The sequence below is a fragment of the Hylobates moloch genome, unplaced genomic scaffold (genome assembly GCF_009828535.3).
Source record: "Hylobates moloch isolate HMO894 unplaced genomic scaffold, HMol_V3 SCAFFOLD_22, whole genome shotgun sequence".
In the NCBI taxonomy this organism is placed as follows: domain Eukaryota; kingdom Metazoa; phylum Chordata; class Mammalia; order Primates; family Hylobatidae; genus Hylobates; species Hylobates moloch.
Window position 1 is genome coordinate 39706863 of NW_026652297.1, and position 18545 is coordinate 39725407.

The following is an 18545-nucleotide window of genomic DNA, read 5'->3' on the forward strand; positions in this document are numbered from 1 at the left end:
TTTTTGTTCTATTCAGGCCTTAACTAATTGGATGAGGCCCGCCCACATTAGGAGGGCCATCTGCTTTATTCATTCTGTCTATTTACATGTTAATCTCATCCAAAAAATCCCTCACAGACACACCCACAATAATGTTTGAACAAATATCTGGGCACTCTGTGTCCCAGTCAAATTGACACATAAAGTTAACCATCACAGGTAGTAAAGGTAAAGAAACCAACATTATAACAAATACATAAGAATTTATAAAACCAAGCAAATGTGGCTTTGCAATGTCATTTACTTTTGGAAAAACACGCTCATTATAAAAATATTTATATGATGTCCCTTAGTCAGGTGTCTTTGCAAAGGACAAAGATATTCAAGAAGAGAAATCCAAACCAAAGTTTAGGTTACATGAAAGATCAAGTAGGTATGCAGTCCAGAGCCTGAATGAAAAACAGAGAAGAAAAGTAGAATAAGCCCTTTACCCTTGCTTCAGCTCCAGGCATATCTATGGGAGGTTTCATGTTGCCATAGAGATATGTGTGTGTGTCAAAATTGCCTCTTGAATTCTTTTCTTGATTCTTCCCCCCACTGGCAGATGAGACAAACATAAAGTGGAATCTAGGATTTCTCTACCTTTAGGATAATTTTGTCAATCAACATTTTCTTGAGAAAAGTGCTGAATTCTAAAAGACATGAAGAGAATGTATCTGAATTTGTGTGAAACACTGTCTGTAATTAGTACTTTCTAAGAGAAGCTGAGCAGGTAAAAATCAAAACAAACAAAAATGTAAGAGAAGTGGTTAGTTAGGTGTGATTTTTAAGAGCTTATTTTTCAACTGACACAAAAAACATAGGGGCTCTCTGACAGTTTTCCCTTATTTTCCATTGCATGCAATCAGATACTGAATATTCTTCACCATTAAATACCTACTATTTATATAATCATATATAGTTACATTTCAAAACACTATCAGATCTATCATCATATTTGATTCTTATAAAATATCTCTAATGTTTATAATAATTAGTGCCTTATCTCCAATATACAGATAGCAAAACTGAGGCATAATTCAAGATGACTTTCCTTATATCCCAGAAAAAAAGTGGCAGACCTGGGAAGAGATAAGACTTCCCTTTTGTTTTTTTGTGATAGAGTCTCCCTCTATTGCTGAAGCTGGAGTGCAGTGGCACAATCTCGGCTCATTGCAACCTCCGCCTCCTGGGTTCAAGTTATTCTCCTGCTTCAGCCTCCCAAGCATCTGGGACTACAGGCACATGCCACCACGGCCTTGCTAGTTTTTTTGGAGGCTTCCTTTGATAGCATAATACCATAAATGCCTTCCACTGTTTTCTCATAATTACTCTATAGATCATTCAAAAGTTTAATTGTCTTGTAAGGTGAGATGATACATATTTTCCCCTTTCCTATTTTTCAAGGATTAAAAAACTCAATTATATATGGGTAGGAGGGACTTCTGTTACTATTTTTCATGGATTAAACAACTCAATTATATGTGGGTGGGAGGCACTGCCATTCTGTAGTTGTCTGGCATTCCCTGTCTCGCTGTGCCTGAGATGAAAGCCCGATACGTTTGCTTTGCTCTTCTCTTCCATTGTTCAGGCAATGAAGGAAACATTACCCTAATCATGCTCAATGTGAGCTATCTCTGGGCACAGCTATTGTGTAGACCTTCCAAGCTCAGCAATTAAGGAGTCTTACCAACGGCAGAACCCAGTGAGCGCTGCAGTGCCAGATACGTGCCCTCTAATAACATCCATTTTTGCTTTTCTAGCTAATTCCAGGAAAGATAGCCTGTTGGGCAAGGTTTCACAGTTCATAACTCTCTCTTTTGTCACTTTCCCTCCTCCTCTAGAGGGGCAGCTTGTGAGCCAATTCCCAAACAGAGCCCATGGAGCAAAAGATTAGGCATGGCTTGGAGTCAGCTTCTTTATCAAATGAGCCCATAGCGTGTGAGCAAAGGCAAGCCTCAAAAAGAGATCTGCTTTGGCAGCTGGTTCACCAGTGAAGATGCCTGTAGCAAGAACTAAAAACTGCAGACTTTTCTGGCTGCCTTGGAATACAACAGCTTAACGCTGACTCCTCTTGCTTGGGAAATTAATTGGGACTGATTGCTGGTGGGCTTTGAAGATCACACTACTGACCTGCTATGGAGTTTTCTGGAAGTGGAATAGATGATGAGAATGTCTGATATCAAAAACTTGGTTTACAAGGCACACTCACTTCTATCAACTCCTTTAAAGATAAAAAGGCAAAAGTATGGGCTTTCAGTCAAATACCTCAATTCAAACCCCAGCTCTAATTTTACCAGTTGTGTTACCCAGAAAAAATTACCAACAGTCTTTAAACTCAAGTTTCTCTATCTATAACTGGGGAGATAACCATGCCTACCTTCCTAAGTCATTGTTTAGATTACAATCTATGTATCATTTAAATGTTAGATATAATTTACTCATTCCATAGAATATATAGCATTGCTCATTAAATGGTGGCTATTACTGCTTATCACAATAGCCATATAAATTAATTGTTATCATTTTAGCAATAAGAAAACTCAGGCTCAAATTGCATAGATTTGCCTAAGCTCACAGAGCTTTAAGAAGTAGAGCTGAGACCCAAACATATTATTTAAACACATAAACAATTAATTCTGTCATTCCAGAAACATAGAAGCTGGACAAATAACCAAATATTGAAAGAAGTTTCCAGTGCCTCACCTTGACTTTTTTCTCTAAATTGCATCGGTTTTTCTCCTGGATTGAATGTGCTTGCTATTCAAGAGGTACATTAGAGAATAAGAATGTAATTGGTCTTGAGTAATAGCAAGAGAAGGAAAATCTGGAGTTGGGGGGAGGGTATAGGAATCAAATACATGCTGCATTCCCATACATTATTTTATAGAGCAAGGTTAAGATAAAGGAACAGAGGCATATCTGTTAGTATAAGGAAAAAAGTATAAGGACGAATGGAACACATCTGCCAATGGAGGGGGATATAGGTATGGTATGAAGTTAATCAAACTCAATCAGCGGGAGGAAGAAGGCACGTTAGACAGAAAAGGGTTAGAAATATGTAAATAGCTATTTGTGTCTGTGCCTTAGGCCTAGTTAGCTTGTAAACAGTCTCTTATCATTCATTGTCATGCTATAGAACCTGCTATAATAAAATTACAAAACTTTTATGCTTTCTGAAGGGTTAGATTCTTTCAGCATATCAAAATGGTTATTTCTGGAGAGGATTGCTGCAGGATCCAGTGGGCCGGTGGAACCTGCTTCTTAGATTCTAACCCCCTACATTGTCACCACAGCTGTGCTGCCATACTGCTGCCTTACCCCTTCTATCTAAAGATACAAAGAGCCCTTGCAACAGGCACTGTTCTAAGTGCTTCACATTCTCACAACAGTCCAAGGAGGTGATGCAAATGTTACCCCACACTAAAATGATGAAAGTGAAGCACAGAGAAGTTAAGCAATTTGCCTAGCATAATGCAGTTAGAGTTGGCATTTCAACACACGCAGTCTAGCGCTGGTGCATGTATCCAAGACAATATATTCCATACCAATTCTTTTCAAATTATTTGTGGCAAAAGATTTGTTTTGATTTTGTTTTTATTTATAATGTGAGCCAATACTTTTGTAAAATATACTAAAAGTCATTTAACAGAAAAATGAAATTAAAAGATATCCAAAATATCAACTCTCATTTTAAAACTACTATTAAGTTCAACATGCATAAAATGAGTCTATACATTGTTATGAAAGTTTCTAAATGCTTTCTCATTGCTTACTCTCACTGTCTTTGTGTCCCACAGTCCAGCAGGGGTCTCTCAACCACACTTTGATTAGCAGTGTTCTAGTATTACTAGGCTGGGCACATTTTGTGTCAATGAAACCAGTGGAACTGGCTGCTCTACAACAAGGTCAACCCTGGTACCACCAACCCCAGGCCTGTGTTTTCTAATTAACCGAGTTAACCACTCATCTAGCCTGATTGAGAATTTTAACAGAGTGAGGAACCCTTAAGAACTGAAATCAGGATTTAGTCTGCGCCATTCTGAAAGGAGCTGAATGTTCCAGTGCATTAATGTATAAAACCAATTTTGCAAAACGTCTTTTATTTAAGAAATCACAATATTCTTTCCTCCAGTTGTTCTTTTATCTTTTTAAAAATAAATTAATTTTCAGATTGATACATAACTACATTTTTATGGGATACTTAATGATGGTTTTTGTTTTTGTTTATGTTTTTTGAGACAGGGTCTCACTCCGTCACCCAGCCTGGAGTGCAGTGGTGCCATCTTGGCTCACCGCAACCTCTGCCTCCCGGGTTCGAGAGATTCTTGGGCCTCAGCCTCCTGAGTATTTGGGATTACAGGTGTGTGCTGCTGCGGCCGGCTAATTTTTTTTTGTATTTTTAGTAGAGATGGGCTTTTGCCATGTTAGCCAGGCTGGTCTGGCACTCCTGACCTCAAGTGATCCACCCGTTTCGGCCTCCCAAAGTGCTGGAATTACAGGCGCAAGCAACTGTGCCCAGTTGATCTTTCGATATATACAATATACAGTGACCAAATCAGGGTAATTCATTGCTCTTTTATCTTAGTATGACTTTCCTTTTCCTCTTGTTTTTCTCATGACCTAAAGTGCTTGGCACACTGCCTGAAAAATAGTAGGTATACAATAGACATTTATGATTAAAAATTCCCATTTATTTCAACAAATACTACTGGTATTAAATTTCCGGGTATAAATGACACCATGTAGGTACTACACAAGCCTGAAATGACAATATGCTCCCTATCAAGAGGTCAGTCCTAAGGAAAAAAATGTTATAGATGAAGGAGTTGGAAATATACCGCTCTGGCATATTGACTGTTTAAGTTAAAGGCACTTAAATAAAACAGCAGTTGCAAAAAGATCACAGTGACCTTTGGGCTATTTCTTAAAAACAGAAGATAAAATGACCATGTGAGGATTCAACGTTCTTATCCTCAAGGATGAGAAAGTTGAGGCCAAAGTAATTCTGTACAAAGAGACCTTGTTAAATGAATCTTTACCTTCCTAGTTGTTGATCTACCAATTAAGTACTCGAGTGCAGTATGTAAGTAACTCATTCTAACTACTTTTCAAGGTAGTCATTTCCTCATAAGGGCTCCCATGCCATGTAAAACTCATATTGAATTTGTGGGCATTTCGTATGTTCATCTGTGTTATGTCAATTTATTTATCAGACCCAAAGGATAGAGGATTGAGTTAAAAGTTTTGCTGCTCCTATACAGACAACATCCAAAGTAATGGCTTATTCAAGTGAAGTAGGGGAAATTAAGAAGGAAAGAGTTAAACTCAAAAGTGTTTACAATTTTGCTTTATTAAAATATTCAAATATTGTAATATCGATGCTGTAAACTTAATGTTCTTATTATTATAACTTGGAGGCTTTAAGTAGTTCATGATTGCCACACAATAAAGACTGTCTTCATAATAAAGTTTTGTATAAATGCCTTTAAATCAAGAGTGCTAAGCTTCATGTCATTCCTAAAAAATACAATTAGTCATTATTTTCCTAACAATTCATAAATACAAGTCATGCATAATGACAGCATGCAGTTTGTCACATATGGAGATCAATAAATCAATTTCAGCATCTATTAAATGCTGAGAACTTTACTGAGTAGTACTGGTTAGGGATGGGGAGGAGGTTTTACAAAAGACTATAAAACTGTGTTCTGCTTAAGTAACATATAGTTTAGTTGGGAACACGCGAAGCAATGAGGCAAGAATGCATCTTCTCTTTGTATAGCAGGGTTCTGCTCCAACTTCCCCACCCCCCCCGCAATCACCCACCTGCAAGCCTAGTGAAAGCAGACAATGAAAGAATCCCTAGGATTTCACTAAATGTTGCATTATTCAGTCCACTCAGAGCATAGGGGAGAGGCTGCATAATCATCGCCAATATCTTTTCTGTTTCATACTATCAGACTTTAAAACTTATCAGACACTTTAGAGATCTTTAGCCTCACTTCCCTGCTAGAAAAGAGAGCCCTGGGAATTAACTTCTGGAGGTGATGCATATTGACCCATCTTCACTGTGTTACTTGCTTTCTCCATCCTCCATCCATTGAGTCTAATAAGTTAACTGACATAACACAGATTAACATATGAAATGCACACAAATTCAATATGAGTTTTATGTGGCACGGGAGCCATTATAAGGAAATGAAGACCATAAGAAGCAGTTAGAATGAGTTACTTATATAGTGGGCTTGGGTACTTAATTGGTAGATCAATGACTAGGAAGACAGTCTTTCACCTACTAATTTAAGGTGACTGAAAGCGTTCAGGATGCCTAAGGATCCATGAAACACTCCCCATCCACAATGAATTCAAACCATATAATTCACCTCCATTCAAACAGAGGCTTTAACTTAGTCTATGTGTCAGAGTCGTAAGAATCTCATCATTTTCCCTCTAGCCATTTAGACCGTTGAAAAATTCATGGACTCTTAGAATAATGTGCACATTTCAGAACCTTCCCTTCTCTTCAACGAATGCATTCTTCACAAGGTTTTTTCTCAAGTATTTCCCTTGGTCTCTTCAGCCTATCTTCCACCACTGGTAACAAATTTCCTATTATTTTCTGTGTAGATACCCTTTCCTTAAAGCCAGATTGAATCATTCTGTTCCTGATATGATGATGTTCCTGAAGAAGAGCTGGGACAAAAAAGAAAAAAGAAAAACAAAAGCCTGTAGTACTGTGATGACTGAACATAACAGGAAAGTTATATAAATGTTTTATCTCCCAAGAGACAAATTTTTATGCAGCTACACTTTAAGAAGACAGGAGAGAAGTTATTCCTGAAAGAGCTGGTGAAAGAGGAATTATCCAGGGCAGGCTAATCTATGAGGTGTTAATAAATAAGTTCCCAAATATTAGTGAGTCTACACAAAAATGTTTCATTTTCCTTTCTGCAAATCCAAGTGTAAAATTCTCAGCCAAAGGATGACTCAGGGATCTAGGCTCTTTCTGCCCATGGGACCGTTATCTCCTAATGCAGACTTTCTCAGAATCCACAGAAAACTTAAGATCTAATGATCTAAGGGATCTATGAAAGTAAGGAATTAAAGTAACTCATATGCATCCACTAACTCTGTACCATCCTTGGAAGGACTGGGGAAATAGTCACACAAATAATTTTCAATGGGCCTTAACTTGCTCACAGAACCTCAGCTCTGAAAGACTGCATTAGGGTCTCCTTGGAGTCCTCCACTAGATCCTCGGTGTCCTACCATCCAAGAGGGAAGAATGTTGAGGATTACCCGTGACAAATGATGGCTCAGTCAGGCAGTGATGTGAAACTCTTTCACCCACCTTCCATTGACCAGAAATTCCATCCCTAATCATAGGAAGACTGGAAAATGTAATCTTTTTATGTGTCCAGGAAGAGAGAATAGTTTTTGAGCACCCAGCCAGGCTTTGCCATAGGAGCTATGTATAGGTAGCATTGGAAGGCTTTAGCTTACACATTATGTCTCCCTGGTGGATCATCTAACCTATGTAATGCACTTAAAATAATGTCTGGCCAGGCACAGTGGCTCACACCTGTAATCCCAACACTTTGGGTTGTCAAAGCTGGAGGATTACTTGAGCCCAGGAGTTTGAGGCCAGCCTGAGCAACATAGGAAGACCCCCTCCCCACAAAATATAATTTGAAAAGTATCCCATCGTCAGTGTTATGATTGCCATTACCCAGCATGAACATCATTCTGTTAGAGATGCCCTTCAAAAGACTTTGTTTTGTGGAAAAAGAGAGAAGTTCCTATGGGTACCATCTAGATCTCTTCAATTAATTCATGGTCCTAGGTACTGTTCACTAGTTTTATCTAATTCTCAACTTAGAATACAGAGAGGGCCTGACTGTAGGAGAGGGGGACCATTTCATCAGGGAAGATTCACAGGCAGCTAGAAGCCTTGAGTAGCTGTGAAAACAGAGGTCCCAGTCCAGAGTCCCAACAGTAGATGTCAAGAGCTGGGATACCAGACAGGCAGAGTAAGGCCCTCCAGACCAGGTGCTGCATGCAGGTGCTTGCCATGGGCTTGAGCAGACCAGTGCAGAAGAGAGAAAGCCTCACAGGCAAACTGGAGTATGTGGTGCTTCCTCGAATAATTTCCTCTCACTAGGAGAAGAAAAAGTTCTCCTAGTGCTTTTTCTACTTCCCAGGACCTTTGGTAAATGTTTTTGTTTAGCCCTTCTCAGTCGATGAAATTTCATTGTTCCACTAAAATGTGTAATTCCCCAAGAGAACCTTTCTTACAAACTTAAGTGCACACTGGTTAACTCCCCAACTTCCCCATCTCAAGTGCCAGCCATGTGCTACTAAGTACTGAGCAGGCACCTCCCAGGGCAACACAGGATGACTTTTTACTGCTTACTGCTCTCAACAACCCCATCCCTTCCCCAAGACACAGATCAAAAAACCATATCTGCACCTTTACTTCTCAAGGCTAAAAAAGCTGGAAAGATTAGAGACAGAAAGATCATCCACTTTACTGGATTTATCTTGCACTATCTTTTCTTTTCCTCCAAGTTGCACTTATTCTGAAGTCAAGGGTTTAGTTAACACTTAAAGTTTCCCCGCTTGACAGGGGAATGAAACGACTGTGAAGAAATGGCTAACAATCTACCTTCCATAGAGAAAAGGCACTGGATACACTTTTGGAAAGCAGTCATCCTTCTTGACACTTTTAGTTGTCTTTCTGTCTTGGAGACAAATGTGATGGTCCATTTCCTATGACAGTTGCAATTTCCTCAATGCACTGTTCCTTCCCTTGGCCTCTAATTAAAATTTTACCTATCCTTCAGATCTCAAGAGAGATGCCTCCTCCACCATCTTCCCGTGCACCTCCTGCAACTTTCATGGTCCTTATCCCTTTTCTAAAGTAGACTTGAGCTCCCCTAGCACATTAGGAAGCTTGCAGGAATAAGATTTTTGTCCGGTTCATTTCTGTATACTTCACAGTGATTATTTAAAATCTTAATAAATACTTTGAGATGATGGAGGTCCTGTCAGCAAGACTGCCTGAAATGACACTGAACAAATCAGATCTAAATATTGGTTTATCACAGGATAAAAGGTGAATTTGAATAAGAGTTCTAGGATGCACATGAGATTCAAAAGGAATTTCATGTTCACCTTCATTATGTGAACACAGTATTTCCCACAGAGCAAAGTTACAAATTTCTGTAGCAAAGTATTGTCTCAAATCTCAAAATGTACACAGAATTGTTTATTTTGGTCTCCTTGTACATAATTTATCCAAAACATCCTACTAGTTTATTGGTAATAAGCCTACTAAATTATTAGTAATAGTTAAGGGTCTTAACTACAGTGGGCACCTATAGGCACAGTTATGAGGGGATGTAGGTACACACGACCTTCCAAGTATATGTTTAAAGCCAGGCCTTTTTCTCCACACTTACAAACAGCACAACTGTTTCTTGACTAGGCACGGGTACTTGTGCTAAGCCTTTCAGGATCTGCAACGATGAATAAGTCATACCCAAAAGTAGCATCTATTTTACTTAAGAATAATGAGGCACGTACAAAAATAATAACAATGCACAACACAATATAACAGCTTTCAAATGAATCATCTAAAAAACGTTAGAAGAGTTCAGAGAACGAAAAGATCACATCTGTTTGAATGAACCAGATAAGGAACCTCATTAGATGGCTTTTGAGAGAGGCCTTGAAATAGAGTCAAATTTAACTGCAACATGATGTGATTAGAAGTAGAGAATCATTAACAATAGGACCAGTGACAAAGAAGCCAAGCACATAGTGAAAGGATTTTCATCTTTTGTGACACAACAATCTTGTCATCTTGTTTAATTTTCTTGCACCTGTAGTCTTTCCTTAACTTTATTCAGATATTATGTTATTTAATTTACTCAGTCAGAGACAGTGTGAGATATGATGTGTGTGTGTGTGTGTGTACATGTAACTATGTATTAGTTGCATTGCAATGCCTTTTATGGTTTTATTCTAAGACTGACCCTATCTAAGAATTATTGGCTTCAAGAATAAGTGATGAGTTTTCAACTTCTTGGCTGGTTTTCACAGCTCTAACTTGATATTTTCCTTTGCTTTGACCCATCATTGTTGTCTCTGCTTTTAGCTTCTCTATGACTTCAGCTATTAACATCTATTTGGTTTGCTCCCAAACTTCACTTCCTTTGGATTTTGATTATTAATCTAATGTCCCTAATACACTATCATTCTAAACTGGGAAACCGGGAAGGAAATTATTACATAGTTAAACATCAAACAGAAAATGCTCGACAGAAGATAACTTTGTGTACATTGGAAACGACACTTATTTTCTTCAATAATTTTTTTTTGCATAAAACAAACATTTTAATTACACAGATGTCACTTTCACATATAACTAACACTTTCCTGTGCTGATTGACCTTCTTATATACAAGTTATGAAATGAAAATGAATGAAAAAAATGTTAAATTTTTATGATAAAAGTAAAAATAGAGCTGTAATTCATAATTATTTTCTAGTTTATTCCCATTCACTAATCTCTGGCTATCTACAAATGAATGCATTAGGAAATAACGCTGTCTTAGTCTGTTTTGTGTTGCTATAAGAATACCTAAGACTAGATAATTTATAAAGAAAATATGTTTATTTGGATCACAAATCTGCAGGCTGTACAAGAAGCAGGGTGCCAGCGTCTGCTTCTAGTGAGGGCTTCAGGCTGCTGCCACTCATGATGGAAAGCAAAGGGGAGGAGCACGTGCAGAGATCCCATGGAAAGAGAAAGCAAGGGAGAGAGGGGAAGGGCCAGGCTCTTTGTAACAACCAGCTCTTATGAGAACCAATAAGAGTGAGAACTCACTCATTACCTTGGGGACAACACCAAAGAATTCATGAAGGGATCTGCCCCCATGACACAAACACCCCTCACTATGTCCCACCTTCAACATTAGGGATCATATTTCAACATGAGGTTTGGAGAGACAAACATCCCAATTAGAGCACATTTGCAATACACTGTTATATGCTTTAGATCCATGCCAGTCCTGCTCTCTGTCACTGCTGTGTTTTTTAGCTGGCCCAAATGAAAGAAAATCAACATTTGATTCATCCCTATTTGGTTTCCTTTGCAAAGTGAACTTAAATATTAATGAATCATGATGATGATGGTATATTATAACCACTAAAAAACTTCAAAAACATAATGAGCACCTAAAGAAATTCTATTTCTCCCCAACTGCTCCATCCACCTAGCCATATAGCCAACTGGCACACCATCTATTACCATCCCATTTTCTTCATTGCCTCCATCCCTTTGGCCTGTTTCCAGAATCCTCTACCTTGACTTTTTTTGCCAGACATTTAACATGAGGCCCTCAGAAAGAAACTAAGTTAAAGGGAGAACAAGATAAATCTTGCAGTTTCATAAAGGTGGTTGTTTTTTGCACTTAGCTAAAAAATTAATTTTCTTTGTGCACCCACAACAGTGTTGTGTGCTTTAGCAGATAAGCTCCTTGGGAGCAGGGACCATGTTTTCATTAATTAGGTACAGGCTTTTTTAAAGCTTTTCATCCTGGACCAAGGTCTCAAGGTCCCTATAGGTGTTCAATAAATATTAAACACCAGCGATTATTGTCTAATGGCATTTATTAAGCGTCTCTTTGCACACACTGCTGTTCAGAGAAAAGTTCAACAAAGTCCTGCCTGCTAGGAGTTTATGCTAAGAAATTAACAGCACTGACACAGCCTTGCACTAAACTGATAAAATTAATGAACCCTTTTACATTGTGTTCAAAGACACAAAGAATCTACATAGTGGTCTTAAATAAATATTCACACTCTTTACTTTGGTTGGTTTTCATTCAAATTGGCTATCATTTATTGAATCCTGAGTCACCAGTCCTGTGGTAAGTTCAGAGAAATGTAGAGTATGCTCTTTACATAAAAGACCTCACAACTTATGCATAGTTACTTAAATTTTAAGTTTTACAAATAAGGTAACTGCTTGCATAAATGCAGCAGAGACGCATGAAGAAACGGTTTAAGTGGGGTTAAGAATGGAGTGGTCTTAGGTAAATGTTGAGCAGATTTCTACAATTATGCTTTATTAAAGTTACATAGATTATTTATTTATTTATTTTTAGTTTTTAAAATTTGTATAAATGTAAGGGGTAAAAGTGCAGTTTTGTTACATGGATATATTGTGTACTGGTAAACTCTGGGCTTTTAGTATAACTATCACTGAAATAATGTACATTGTACCCAAAATAATTTCTCATCTCTCATCCCCTCCCACCCTTCCACCCTTCTCAGTCTTAAATGTTTACCATCCCACACTCCATATCCACAAAGCTAAACATGTTGCTTAAAAATACAAATTATACTTCCTATAATCTGTAACTGAGGATGTCAATCAGATACTCACCATCTCACCTCCACTAACTATCTACAACACCATTTTAAGCTGTAACCATTAAATAAGGCAATTACTGATCATTTTCTTTCAAAGATAGAAAGTACAAATTCAAATGATCCAGAATAACATTAGCTCCCAGGTGACTTTGGAACTTTTGGAATGGAAAAACCTTCTACACGATACCATAGCCTTTAAATAGGCAAAATGTCACTAATGATGATTCATGTGCAAAAAAAAAATTTCTTTAAGACGATGATTCTACAGATTTATATATATATGTGTGTGTGTATACAGAAATTGAGGGCCCCTTACTTAGATATTTTCCCAAGGTTTTAATGTGTTGATAGATTACTATACATTACCAAAAGCATTTATTCATCTTCATTCATCCATTCATTCACTCACTCACTCATTAAATTTTTCATTGAACACAGACTGTACGCCTTTTAATGTCCTCTATATGATGTATAAATTATTGAACAAAACACACAATCTTTGCCTTCATGGAGCTTACACTCTAATTAGAAAAGGGAGATGGGGGTGCTGGGAGCTAGGGTTGCAATTTTAGAGAAAGTGGTCAGAGAAGGCTTCCTTGACGAAGCGACACTGAAGCATTGATTTGAAGACAGTAAAAGATTAGGCACATGAACATTTGAGACAGCAACCTCCACGATGAAGCAAATGTGCATGATAGGGGAAGCTGCCTGGCACACGTAAAGAATTCACTGCAAGGAACCAGGGAGACCAGAACACAGTGAGTAAACATCTAAGTAGCAGGAGTTAGTAGAGGAGGTTAGCAAAGGGAGTGGTGTGAGAAGGAGGGGAGGGCTATGGAAGGAAAGCCTAGTTACACACATCCTGTAGCCTGTGTAGGGCTTTCACTTTTACTCTGAGTGGAAAAGGAGCCTCTTGGAGGGCTTTGATTAGTGATGAGATAGATATACACTGACTTAGAGTTTAATACAATCACTCAGGCTATTGTGTCAAAAATAGACTTCAAAAAGACATAGGTAGAAATAGGGAGATGTGTTAGAGGCTACTGAAACTCTGTATATGATAGGTGGTATTGACATGGACAAGGGAAAGAGAAGATGATAAGAAGTATGAGTATAACTTTCTGTATTCTGAAGGCAGAACTGATAGTATACACTGATGAGAGAGTTCAGGTCATCAAGGTTGATGCTAAAATTTTGGCCCAAGAAACTAGAAGAATCAATTGCCACTTACTGAAAGAGGAAAGACTGAGACCGAGGGTTTGGTGGAAAGGTCAGGGCCTCCATTTTAGATGTAATCAATTTGAAATACCTAGCATATACCAAGAAGTTACCAGGTAGGTAAGAGGAAAAATAAGTCTAGAGTTCAGAGAAGCAGTAACAGGCCAAAAATATGAACTTCGGTGCCAGTAGCATGCATAAGATTTTTTCTGTTTTTTTTTTGAGACGGAGTCTCACTCTGTCGCCCAGGCTGGAGTGCAGTGGCGTGATCTCGGCTCACTGCAAGCTCTGCCTCCTGGGTTCATGTCATTATTCTGCCTCAGCCTCCCGCTTAGCTGAGACTACAGGCACCCGCCACCACGCCCGGATAATTTTTTGTATTTTTTAGTAGAGAGGAGGTTTCACCGTGTTAGCCAGGATGGTCTCCATCTCCTGACCTTGTGATCCGCCTGCCTCGGCCTCCCAAAGTGCTGGGATTACAGGCATGAGCCACCACGCTCAGCCACGCATGTGATTTTTAAAGCCACGTATCTTGATGGAATCACCAGAACAGTGAGTGTTTGACCAAAAACAAGTTCAACCTTAACAGGTATATACGGTTAAGTAAAAAATTACTTAGGCTTTCTGAGTCTTAGTTTTCTCAACTGGTAGAAAAGAAGCTAGTCAAGATTATTTCTGCAAATTCTAGCATGTTATGGTTTGATCTATATTTTAATAATTGATAATTTACTGTTAAAATAATTTATATATAAAATTATTTTATTTTGATGGCATGTTTGTCATTTGAGGAGAATTATACAATAATAAGCATCTTTATGTAGGCAAAAATATGGTTTTAGTCTAAAACAAAGAGAGATTATCATAACATTTCAGATGGAACACCAAAATTACAAAAGGCCTTTGTTGCATCCGGAAGGTTAGAAAAAATGGTTTCTATAACTATAGCCTACATATCACGCTGAATTGCTAAGGTGTCTCTGTGGAGTCTCGTCATTATTTGAATCATACAGTCCCTCTGTAGAGAGTCTTCTTAATTAAAAACCATTTTATTTAAGTAACTGGAGAGATCCTGGGAATAAAGGCAATAAAATTAAAATTCTTCTTTTATTACTTGTGTGTTTCTATAGGAAAATAAATGTATGTATATCCAGCATTCCCTCATTAACATATGCAGATATTTTAGGCATGATAGCAGCCCATCTCTAAGATGGTAAAAGAAAATGTTTGGCATCAACAACCTGCATTTTGGACACTTGCCTTTTTTGAGTCATTATGGATACAATTAATTATTTTCTAGACAAATCTTAGATTTCCTTTCTGGTAATCATTGTGTCTTATTTCTTTTTGTTTCGCTTTCTGAAACCAAGGCTGAAATGGCTTTTAAATGAGAAGTTGTGAAGTTTTATGAGGAAAGGCTTGCACATGTAATGTGAGCTCAGTAACAGCCTGATTATCAAGCACAGGTACTAGATCCTTTTCCATTTCCCAAGCTAAACATAGATAGAATTTTCTTTCAAACTGATACTGCTTTAGTAGGAACAGACTAAAGACAATGGTAAAATCAATAACATCCTTTGAAAAGTGGTAGTATATTGAATTAGTCCATTTTGTGTTGCTATAAAGGAATATCTAAGAAAAGAGATCTATTTTGGCTTATGGCTATACAGACTGTGCAAGGAGCATAGTGCCAGCATCTGCTTCTGGTGAGGCCTCAGGAAGCTTATAATCACAGCAAAGGCGAAGGGGAAGCAGGTGTGTCACATGGTGAGAGAGAGAAAGAGGGAGAAGGAGGTGCCAGTCTTTTTAACAATCAGAACTCATTAAAGCAGGGAGGGTACCAAGCCACTCATGAAATCACCAAATCTGTTCTGATGATTTGATCAAGACTCATGGTTTTAAATATCATATGTGTGCTACTGGCACCCAACTTTATATTTTTGGCCTGTTATCTCTTCCCTGAACTCTAGACTTGTTTTTCCTCTTGCCTACGAGGCAACTTCTTCTTGATATATACTAGGCATGTCAAATTGATTACATCTAAAATGGAGACGATGACCTTTCCACCAAAGCCTTGGTCTTAATCTTTCCTCTTTCAGTAAGTGGCAACTGATTCTTCTAGTTTCCTGGGCCAAAAAATTTAGCATCATCCTTGATGATTTGAACTCTCTCATCAGTGAATACTATCAGCTCTACCTTCAGAAGAGATTACAGAAAGTCATTCATGAAGAATCTGTCCTCATGACCCACACACATGCTTCTAGGCCCCACCTCCAACACTGGAGATTACAGTTCAATGTGAAATTTGGAGGAGACAAATATCCAAACTATATCATGTATGTTAGAATGAGCACAATATTTAGAGGAAAAAATGGGAGCTAAATTCTGAGTTGGTCTCTTACATTCTATGTACCTAAGTAAATTACATAATCTTTGTCAACATCACTCTCTCTATCTGAAACCTCAAAGGGCCACTGGCAAGTTTAGATAAAGCAATACATAAAAATGCTCCCTATAGAAGAGGTAATCGGTGTGTTACTTCCTCAATTTATAAAATATCTCATTCAAGTTTTAACTTTCTTAAGATCAGGATATCTTAAAATCTGTATTAAAATAATTGATAACCCACCAATAAAATGTATACATTTTGATAAAATTGTTGTTGCTTATATTTATAAACTTAGACAAGAGTAGAAATTATCTACTTACCTTATTTCACTGTATTGTAGTATTTGAATAACAATACAAACAATCATTGAGTTTTACATGGATTTCTAAGTTTAGTTTAAATGAAAGTCATTATATATGCAGAAGAACAGAGGAACAGATCTTAATGGTATAGATACATAATACTGAATGTAATTGACAGGACATAAAAAGAGAAGATACTCACAAGGAAGGAAAGTTATGTGTCTTCCTCATTGAGACACATGCAAAATTATTTCCTGACGTATGCCAGGAAAATCAATTAGAACCTGTAGAAATCACCAAATATATTGAAGCACATCATAGAATTTTCAAAGTCTGGAGGGGTTATATGGACAGGTCACGATTTGTGAAAAATTATCACTCAACTGCTGAATGTCTATCTGCCAAACACTTTCCAACAGACTTTCAAGAGGGTCTGTTTACATTCCATAGATATTTAATTTAATTAACTAATTTGACACTAAGTCTTAAAAGTGTCCTGTAAGGACTAATGGTTGCCTGGAGGTCAAGGAATATGATTAAGCAATGCAAACTATCTTAGTGATACTTCACTTCTTTGCAGTGATTAAAAATTTAACTCTGAATATAAAGAGATCTTGGACAAAAAAAGTGTTGTGTCCTTCTGATAAAGTATAATTGCATTGATAAATGCCCACTATTTTTGTTGGCTGACAAAAAAAAAATCAATATTTATTTTCTTCCCTACCCCCACAAAATTCATCAAAAATAACATTCATAAATGATTTCTATAAGGAATTGTGAAAGTTTATCAGATGAGTTAGGGCATTCTTGTCATATTCAACTAAAACAGAGTCAAGAGTGCAGGGGTAAAAAAGCACTCAAGGCACACAACATTGCTCTAAGAATATAATTCTCTGCAAACCTGGCTGCTGAAGCTGCCTGTTGTAACTTGAAACCAGTTTTACTTAACAGCTACTGAAACAAACTTCTGCAACTCCAATACTAGTTTTACCCACCACCAGACAGAGCTTTCCAGCTTCCCAGAACATTACTTGTGCCAGTGAATTTTCTGAGAAATCAATAAATAACATTTAATCCTTTTATAAAACCTGCAACCTTCTATTTATTTATTTATTTATTTTGAGACAGAGTCTTGTTCTGTGGCCAGGCTGGAGTGCAATGGCGTGATCCCGGGTCACTGCAACCTTCACCTCCTGGGTTCCAGCTAGTCTTGTGCCTTAGCCTCCCGAGTAGCTCCGATTACAGGCGCCCACCATCATGCCTGGCTAATTTTTTTTTTTTTTCCTAGTAGAGACGGGGTTTCACCACGTTGGTCAGGCTGGTCTCGAACTCCTGACCTCAGATGATCCACCCACCTCAGCCTCCCAAAGTGCCGGGATTACCACCACACCTGGCCCCTCTTTATTCTTCAGACATACTAAAGACCACCCAGTCGGTGTGTATGTCCCAAATCACAATTCTTGTATCCCAAAAATTGTTAAACTTAGAGATTCATCTTTACATATTTTATTTGTGTGATAAATGAGAGAGTGATCATAAAAATTTGGATTTAAGTAATATTTTTCTTCCTAAAATAGGTACTCCCAATGCCTATTATCATTGTATTTAATTTAGAAACTATTTCTATGACGTAAGAATATATCATATTATTTTACAGGTGGGAAAGTAAACACAGAAGCTTCATAGCTTCATTCTTATATTGGCTCTCTGTTACATAACAAATCGTCCCAAATGGGCCAGCTTAAAACAACAAACATTTATCATCTCACAGGACTTTTGACAGTCTGGAAACTGGGAGTGGCTTAACTACCTGATTCTGGTTCAGAGCTGCTGATGACATTGTAGCCAAGCTGTTGGCCAGGGCTGCAGTCTCTGAAGGCTTGACTGGGACTGTACAGTTCACTTCCAAGCTCACACAAAAGGCGACATGGCTGTCGGAAAGGGCGTCAGCTCCTCTCCATATTGGCCTCTCTGTAGACTTGCTTCCCCCAGAGCAAACGATGAGAGACAGAGAGAGAGAAACCAAAACAAAAGCTGAGGTAATGTCTTTTATAACCCCGGAAGCCGACATACCGTTGCTCTTTCCATGTTTTATGGGCCACACAGACCAAAGCTGGCAGAATGTGGGAGGGGCTGTAAACATAGGTCACTACAAAGAGGCAGGATCCCTTGGGGCC

At 38.0% G+C, this 18545-nt stretch overlaps 1 long non-coding RNA gene across 2 annotated transcripts in view; it reads right to left on the bottom strand.

The window, feature by feature from the left end:
- Positions 1 to 18540, bottom strand: part of LOC131382314 (uncharacterized) — a 31299-nt gene extending 12759 nt beyond the window's left edge. The window contains exon 1 of one of the 2 annotated variants that reach the window (XR_009211694.1): positions 18442 to 18540. This is a non-coding gene — a long non-coding RNA (uncharacterized LOC131382314). Of the gene's footprint in view, positions 1 to 2151; positions 2247 to 18441 lie in introns of those variants that run through there. The other variant, XR_009211695.1, reaches the window with a different exon arrangement.
- Positions 18541 to 18545: the final 5 nt, after the last annotated feature.